Raw genomic sequence first — 9,522 nt, forward strand, 5'->3', positions numbered from 1 at the left:
TAAAAACCTGGAAGTTATCGTAGGGTTTTTCTAAGGGTCCACGCCTAGTCTAGCATGTTGCCACAACATCCCTGGCACTGCCTGACCTCCCAGCTCATCTTCTGAGTCGCCTCATTGGACGCCACGGTATGGACTTTGTTCCGGGCAGCTTGCCCCACGGCCGCCCTGCTTGGGCTCAGCCTCAGGAAAGAGATGCACTTGGCACCGTGAGTTCACTCCACGGGGGGGGTTTTGTCCTTTGACACTCTACCTGCTTCCACTGCCCGTGCTTTCTTAACCCTTCCAGCTATTCCTGTCTTTCTTTCAGCTACTTTCTTTCCCAAGTGATTTTTACTCACTGTCTTCCGGTTTTTATTCATTTATTTATTTTTAAGTAATCTCTACACCCAGCATGGGGCTCAAATCCACAACCCTGAGATCAAGAGTCCCATGCTCCTCTGACTGAGCCAGCAAGGTGCCCCTTCCAGCATAGCTTTTATTTTTCTTTCTTTCTTTATTAATGAAGATTTTATTTATTTGAGAGAGAGAGCGAGTGGGGGGAGAGGGAGAGAGTATCTGAAGCCGACCCTGCACTGAGCGCAGAGCCCGACAGGGCCTCAATCCCATGACCATGAGATCATGACCTGAGCCAAATGAAAGAGTCAGAGGCTTAACCGACTGCGCCGTGCAGGCGCCTCTGTCTTCTGGTTTTTAGGTACCCACTACATCCATTCTCGTGCTTTTCCTTTACTTTTCATTCTTCTCTTAGCCTGCACCACCACATCTGCTTTCCTCCCTTGGCTTCTCCCCATTCATTTATTCCATGCTATCCTAGCTGTTCTCCTTTGTTCAATTCAGAACATCAGCCAGAGGCTTCCCGTTGCTAAGTAACAACATCACCCACCCACACCCTTTTCCACTCTTGGCTCATTTCTTCTGCTGCTTTTATAAGCCCATGGGTCAAATGGTCTCCAAAAGAAAATGAAAGGTTCTCTGTCTTCTCTTCATACCGAGGAGACACGCACCATCCTGCACCCTGCTCCTCTTATTATATTTTGACTTCTTGTTTTATCTGTTCATTCTCCCCAGGCTGTGAGAGAACACTAAAAATCACAAAACGTCCCTTTCAGCTTGGACAATTAATAGATGGGCAGAAGGGATGTAATTTCTGCTAAAGGAACAAAGAAGGAGAAAATGCTTCAAGTTTAGTTACAGGGCATGGCATGGCCTCGTTGAAGGCTTTTGCCCCGACCTGTGAATCAAATTCAGGTTTTAAGAGTTTTCCATTAGGGATCTAGCAAGGGACTAGCAAGTCCTTCATACAGACTTTTGTTGAGTTTTGTGGAAGCTACTAATGGCTTGTTGAGTGTGGTTTGCATAAAATAAAGGATAAAAACAGTACAAGAACTCATTACACAGTTTCCCGAATTTCACTCCTTTTCCAGACATCAATCCGACATGATACTTGTACCAAAGGCATAACTCGAGTTGTGTCAGCCCTCCTCACAACATGCTCTGAAGAGATTCTAAATCTTCTGCCACACTTTAATAGTTGAATGGCAATGGTGACTCCATACATCCAAGCACTAGGACAGAGTATCAGAGATACCAGGACCTTGAAAAAAAAATCTCCTTTTCACCCCGGCAATGCCTTAAATAATTTCCCTCCTTGGTGTGAATTCTCTCTCTCTCCTCGGGCATTTGTGTCATGCCTGGAGGCCTTCCCTGACAACCGTGTCCCACACCGTTGCTCTCAGCTCTTTGCCCACAGTCGACACTGAGCTCCTGAGAGGGCATTGGGGCTGCTTTGTGGGTAGTTGGTGGTATCACAGCCTTTCTCTTGCTGTGTCCCTGCTCCTCAGGTACTGCTCTCCATGAGGGAAAGACTCCGATCCTGCATGCAACGTATATTTGATAAATTGCCTTAAATTTAATGATAGGACACAGATACTCTGACAAGGCAGTTGTTTGTAGTTTCATTTTCTAAGAGGAGAAGGAAGAGTGGTTTTCTTTGCATTAAAGTTCAAGTTCATCAGCAATCAAAGTACCAGAAATGAAGTTGATGTGTCCCTCTCATTAACTAGATTTGCAGACTGAGCATTCCATTAGATAAATTTTCAAGAGCCTTATTTTTCAGGACCCGTTGATATTCCAAAAGTGGAATCCTGGGGAGACTAAAATCCACTCCAAGGTATTCTAAGAATGCCTGGCCAGAACTGGAATTGGCAAGTTACGACACTTCTCCTTCTAGGAGTGAGCCCCTTTGAGATGATGTTATGTCTTCTGAGAGGTTCAGAAAAATTTAATATGATATCAGTTTTTATCTTTGAGCAATATCAACTAATGCAACATGTATTTGAACTTCCTGGAATTTTTGTTTTATGTATTGCTTGCGTTAAACAACTAAAAATTATTATCAATTTTCACTGCCCTTCAGTATTTACTGCTCCATTAAGTCTTCTCTCCAACCTGAAATCTCAGTCAACACCGCCTAGATCTTAATAATTTCTTTTTTCCACATCTCTATGTATTTCATTCCTTTATCCCCTTCCATCCCACCTCATCAATGTGGTTTCGAGTCTCTCAGTCCCTGCTGTCATTGAAAGCTGTGGCACTCTCCTCCATAAACAGACGTACTCTCTGCCTAGAACACCCACATGGGGATATAGCCAGCATCCTGGGGGCCTCTCATTGCTTCTGACCTCTCAAAGCTAATGACCCCTCCGTTCATTCAGCCCCATACTACCTCCACCACACCACCTGGGACTACTTCACCTCTGAAACCTTGAGGCGAGAATTTCCCTCTGCAACCACAATCTCCGCCACTTCCCCGCTCTCAGTGAGCCGGTCTTCACACATGCCATCAGAACTATTTCAGGACTTCACAGCATCCTCGTCCTATTTGTCCCTATTATCTCCTCCTTGCTTCATTCCTTCCCTACCCAGCAGAGATGGCATGTTCCAACACTTTAACCACTCTCTCTAGTATCTCATCTCCCTTGCTCCTCATTAGCCTGCAAATTCTCAACTTCGAATGACTTCATCCTCATGTTCCCTATGTGCACCTGGAGAAATAACATGGCTCGACCATGGGTGCTAGGCCAACTCCACATCATCAAGCAAGCACTGGTTCCCCAAGGCTGCCCAGCTACCCTCGCCACATCGCTCCTCATCTACTTGTTATAAAGCATCTTTCATTCATTCATTCGCTCAATTGCCTAAATATTTATTGAGTACCCACTCTAGTGGTATGCTGGGTCCCTGGAGCAAAACAGACAAGGTCTCACTCTCAGAGAGCTGAAGATCTAGCCTGGAAGGCTGAAATTAAAACAAGTCCAGAGAAGTGAATTATTTGGAGGCTAATGTCTGAGAAGAATGGCGAATGTATGAAATATTTATTCTGGTAAGTGGGAGGGAAGATGACTAGGGAAACACAGGAGTGCCACTGGACAGCTGTGAGGGACCACAGCCTGATGACACAGAGTTGGAATAGCGCCCATGGTCGAGTCATGTGATTTCTCCAGGAGACCTCACTAGTGTGGGGCATGGGTGCACATAGGGAAACATGCAGATGAACTCACTTGAGGTTGGGCACTTGCCAGGCTGATGACATACTAGAGAGAAACGCTTTGAACAAGATAATATTTCAGATTAAAAAGTACTAATGGACTTGTAGTCTTTTGATAATTATTTCTTTTCTAAACAGATACTAAAACTACAACTACTACCATATAACTCTCCAGAAAATTACTCAACAATTAAAGGGCATCTTCATATTCCAAAAAGTTATCTCCTTGGATATTGTTCTGAGAGATATATAAAATATTGATTTTTGCTAATTATGAGTTACTTTCTCTTTTCATTACACAAATGCAAAAAAATGAAAAAATTGTCATTAAAAAAAATTCAAACAATATAGAAGTACTTAGGATAAAAGTGAACTCTCCCAGCATCCCATTTCCCCTTTCCCACTCCCTGTCTCTGCACTAAAGCCCATTAAGAATTTGATGTGTGGGGGTACCTGGGTGGCTCAGTCGTTAAGCGTCTGCCTTCGGCTCAGGTCATGATCCCAGGGTCCTGGGATCGAGCCCCGCATCGGGCTCCCTGCTCAGCGGGAAGCCTGCTTCTCCCTCTCCCGCTCCTCCTGCTTGTGTTCCCTCTCACTGTCTCTCTCTCTGTCAAATAAATAAATAAAATTAAAAAAAAAAAGATTTTGATGTGTGGGGGTACCTGGGTGGCTCAGTCGTTAAGCGTCTGCCTTCGGCTCAGGTCATGATCGCAGGGTCCTGGGATCAAGCCCCGCATCGGGCTCCCTGCTCAGCGGGAAGCCTGCTTCTCCCTCTCCCGCTCCCCCTGCTTGTGTTCCCTCTCACTGTCTCTCTCTCTGTCAAATAAATAAATAAAATTAAAAAAAAAAGATTTTGATGTGTGGGGGCACCTGGGTGGCTCAGTCGGTTAAGGGGCTGCCTTCGGCTCAGGTCACGATCCCAGGGTTCTAGGATCGAGCCCCACGTTGGGCTCCCTGCTCAGCGGGGAGTTTGCTACTCCCTCTCTCTCTGCCTCTCCCTCGGCTTGTGCTCTCTCTCTCTGTCAAATAAATAAATAAAATCTTAAAAAAAAAAAAGAATTAGATGTGTGTCCATACAGTGCTCATTTGTATGCGCTTACATACAAAAAGATGGTTGCAGACATATGCGTACACACCTACGTGTGGAAATTGCGTGTGTACATGTGGAAATTGCAGAGTTAGGTCATCTTTTTGAGAGGGCAAAAGGTAAACATTAGAAAAGTGTGTCTTCCTTCATTTTTTTAAAGATTTATCTATTTATTTGAGAGAGAAAGAGAGAGAGCGTGCGCGCCCCCAACTTGTCGGAGGGGCAGAGGGAGAGAATCACAAGACTCCCTACTGACAGTGGAGATCATGACCTGAGCCAAAACCAAGAGTCTGCCTCTGAACCCCCTGAGCCACACAGGCGCCCCTGTGTTTTTCTTTAAATAGGAGTAAAACTTTATTGCCTATGAAGCAAATCACTTGGACCTAAACTTAAGCTGCTTTTGATAAACTGGTAAGAAAGCTAAATGGTAGAGACTATTAATGATCCAGGGAACAAAACACAAAATTTACTTGCTAACTCATTAGATTGAGAGGATGATCTCAAGTAAAATTAAATTTTGTGATACACTTTTATCACAAATTATATCTAAGTTAGGAAACATGACAGAGAAGATCTGTAAAGACAGATACGGACTCTATTAAATGTTGTCACTACAAACACAGAATTTACCCACGTGAAGTGTAAACTGTCATAAGCTATCAATATCAGAGTTTGTGAAACAGGTTTTAAATAATACGGAAAGTCCCAACATACCGCAATATAAGATTAATAATTAATTATCCCTCTTGTTAGTCACTTCAGAACTAATTGAACCCTCAGGGAACAGATTCAGTGAGTTTTCTTTCTGTTTTTCTTTCTTTGCCACCTTGAACTAGTCATATATTTCCCACATTATAAAAACTCAGTGCAGGGGCGCCTGGGTGGCTCAGCCGTTAAGCGTCTGCCTTCGGCTCAGGTCATGATCCCAGGGTCCTGGGATCAAGCCCCACATCGGGCTCCCTGCTTGGCGGGAAGCCTGCTTCTCCCTTTCCCACTCCCCCTGCTTGTGTTCCCTCTCTCGCTGTGTCTCTCTCTGTCAAATAAATAAAATCTTAAAAATAAATAAATAAATAAATAAAAATAAAAACTCAGTGCATCTTTTGGAATGTGACCTAGCTTTTACCATTGCTATCTGCTTGTTGCAGTGTGATCAAATAACAGCTTCTCATCTAAGATTAAGGACAAACAGTTTCTGCCACAATGTGCATTTATAAATATATAATTTAGGATAGTACTATGCAATTCCTCTTCTACAATGTGCTTTTTTCACTGAACAATATGCTGAAATCTTTTATGCAGTACATGTAGTTTTACCTCATTCTTTTTAACTCTTCATCCTCTTCCATAATAAGAAAATACCATAATTCATCAAACGACTTTCTTTTCATTAAACTTTAGTTTTTGTTACTACAAACAATGATCTAATGTTTATAGATGTGATGCTTATGCATATCTCATGTAGATGGGATGTGATAGGATGCTTATGCATACATTTTTGTTTATATATCTAAATATTTCTGTATGATACATACTTGCACTTGGAATTTCTAGGTAAAAAGGACTTTATACTTGTTTATATATATATATTGATGTAAATGCAAACTTTTATGCAGCAAAATGGACAAAGTATATAAAAAGTTAATTCACAGAGCAGCAAATCTAAATTACCAACAAACACATATAAAGATACTCAAACTGATTAATAGCCAGGAAAATAAAAATTTTACTATATAACTGGCAAACATGTAAAAGACCAATAAAACCTATTACTGGTGGAAATACAGGAGAAAGCTGCTTCAGCTTCTTTTGGAAAGCAATCTAGCAACATCTATTAAAATTAAAAATATATCAGGACTTTAACCAACAAATTCACTTTTGGAATCCAATGCCATAAAAATAAAAGTCCAAAAGGTCAGAATATATAAACGAAGATGTTTGGGACAACATTCATTTCTTTCTACAAGACACAGGCCCTTCCCTGAAGGTACTCACAGCCTCTGGTGTGTGGGGGGGGCAGGGGCACGGAGACAGATAAGTGTGCAAGCAATTGAAGTTCCTGGAAGAAGTGCTAAGAAAGCTGTCCAGACCTGGGATGGAGGGTTGCAAAGAATTCACTGAAAAGTCAACTTTGCATGACTTTTTAAGATACAGCATGGTTCTGAGGCCCTGTGTGGTCCAGGACCACTGAACCGAAGAGAGACAACTGGACACTGGGAAAACACAACCCATAAACTTGCCATAAAACAAGACTGTGTTGGGCGCCTGGGTGGCTCAGATGGTTAAGCGTCTGCCTTCGGCTCAGGTCAGGATCCCAGGGTCCTGGGATCGAGTCCCACATCGGGCTCCCGGCTCAGTGGGGAGCCTGCTTCTCCCTCTGACCCTCTCCCCTCCCATGCTGTTTCTCTCTCACTCGCTCTCTAAAAAATAAATAAAATCTAAAAAAAAAAAAAAGACTTTGTTAATAAAAGTCACAATCTATTTTTTCAATGGCAGTGGAGATAGAATATGAGGTGCATATTGAAAAAAGGATTTGGGCTTTGGGGAAGAGAATCCAGAGTCTACTATTAAATGGTAGCCAAAATTGATGTTTTCTTCATATGCCTGGTACAGAGTACACTCCTGAAAGGTATTTGTGGGAAGAGCATGTAAAAAGGTTTAGCTCGGATAAGACTTTCTCTTGAATAGGCTTTTCCTCCCTCCCTCCCTTCCATCCTTCCATTCTGTTCCCCCCACCGTTTTTTCAAAAAAAAGAAAGGCTCTAGTCCAAGTGGGCTTCTAATCTTACTGTTAACCTCACTTTGACCCCCTTATTTCACCACATAACGACGAGGCAAAATCATCAGCTCTTACATCATGAAATTTAAATGCCAAAATAGTGCTGAGCAATTTTACAAGTATAAATGTTTGTATTTTAAAAAAAGAATGTCTAACATTAAAAACAAACAAACAAAACAGTTCATTAGAAACTGGTTATCTCTGACAACTGAGATTGTGTAGATAATGGATTTCAGGAAGGGACTACTAGCCTGGGAGCAACAAAAGCAGCACACCTAGAAACAAGGTACATTTTCTCCCCAACTATTGTCATTAAAGGAAGAGACATTAGCGGAGGTTCTCTTATGGAAAGGCTGGGACTCCACGGAATAATGAAAATGTTCCCAGTATCTAAGCGCTGCCTGGCATTGCTCCCGTATCAACAGCAAAACAACTGCATAGCAACCTACATTTGCCCGTTTCCTCACCCATTACCGTTTGTCCAGAGAAAACAACCTTACTAGTCCCTGTCTGCTTTGTGAATTTTGTCCGGCAGGAGTTGAGTCTATATGCCAAGTGGAGGAGCGACGCAGGCGGGCATTTCCCAGCACATGCAGTTCACCACGTGGGTTCCTGGAGCTGCCTCTTGGCTCAGAGGACCTAGAGCTCCTCTCCCCTCCCCCACTTCCTCTCACAAAGACCACGGGCTCTAACGATTGTCAAGTACGTGCTCCTGAGCTCCCAGCTGGCCAAGGACCCTTTCGACCCAGGGACCTGTTTCATGAATATCAGACAAGCGGCTCCAACTTGGTTTTTGCGTTTCTGGGGAGACACAGAGTTCACACTAAGAGCACAATACCAGTCACTTCTAAAACAAAGAGAGCGCGCTCTAAATGCTGCTTTGCAAGGACTGTCCTCACCGCAGCGCTGCTTGCCCGGCATGTAGCAAGGGCGCAACGACAGATCCAGACTGAGTACTTTTCCTCTTTCCAGAGGGTGCTTCCTTGAACTTTCCCATCTGCTTCTGAGTAAGATGTAGAAAATATTATTTATAAAATAAGACTAGTAAGTGACTCACAGTGAATAAAAATAAATCAGGGTGCAGCTTGTCCTCTTTAAGAGAAAAAAAAGTAAAATGCTCCACAAGTGGAGAAAGAACTCACTTTTTCAAATCTCCTCAAGGAACGTCTTCAAATGATAGGCAGGAAATGGGCTTGTGAGGGTTAAGTTAAACTCAAGAAAACTCAAGACCCCGCCCCTCATGCATATTCATAAAAGACAACCTGAACTCCCCTCTAAAACCACAGTGTGACCGTGTTTCCTGCATACACGTTGCCTCCCACATTGCCAGGAAACACTAGAACGATGAAGCGCGCAGTGCCTTGCTTTATAACACGGTTCATAAGAATAATGATTGTTCTTTGCAGACTTAAGCCACACATTGACTGGATTTTCTCCATCGGCCTTATGACAGCTCAAGAAGTACCCATCTGTTAGGATGCATTTTGGAGCCATCATTGTGCAAGTGTGAATTTCAAGGCCGTGGCTAATAAGCAAAAGGAATATGGCTATTTATTTTCAGTGGAGCCTTGGGCATTTATTATTAACATTTTAATGGAGAAATTGGTCAGTATAACATACATAGGAAGACAATTATAGTCTATACACTGCTTCTCTTCTAAACAGACTTTCTACAACAAAATACCCGGAGGTAGCTTGACCTGCCAACAAACATAAACCAAGCACCTTGTTGCTCCAAAGGGATTTAGGAAGGCCTGTATTGAATTTTTCATTCATTCACTCAACAAATAATTACTGAGGGTTACTATATGTCGAGTACTGTTCTAGCACTTGAAAAACTGCAGTGATAACAGATAAGGGTTCTTCCACCATGAAGCCTATTGTCATGCTCTTCTAGGGAGAAAGAATACCTTAATGCATCACAAAAAGTCCTGGACCTTTTTGTTCAATTTCTTTTAAGGGCCCTTGATGACTCCAAATGAAGAAGTTGTTATGTGTTCCCCAGTATGCTGTATGAAAGAGAGAGGGAGAGAGAGACTGAGAGAGAGAGAGAGAAACAGAAGAAAGGACAGAGGGAGAGAGGAAAAGACAGCAGCATTCAAATACAGAGAAT

General features: G+C 42.7%; 1 long non-coding RNA gene across 1 annotated transcript in view; it reads right to left on the reverse strand.

Moving 5' to 3' along the window:
- The window catches only part of LOC145723091 (uncharacterized), a 52,251-nt gene extending 43,641 nt beyond the window's left edge, over window positions 1-8,610 (reverse strand). Inside the window, exon 1 of the long non-coding RNA XR_014147920.1 lies at window positions 8,552-8,610. This is a non-coding gene — a long non-coding RNA (uncharacterized LOC145723091). The remainder of the gene's footprint in view (window positions 1-8,551) is intronic.
- Between the last annotated feature and the right edge of the window lie 912 nt (window positions 8,611-9,522).

The sequence above is a fragment of the Leptonychotes weddellii genome, chromosome 8 (genome assembly GCF_054177405.1).
Source record: "Leptonychotes weddellii isolate Sample4059 chromosome 8, ASM5417740v2, whole genome shotgun sequence".
Lineage (NCBI taxonomy): Eukaryota > Metazoa > Chordata > Mammalia > Carnivora > Phocidae > Leptonychotes > Leptonychotes weddellii.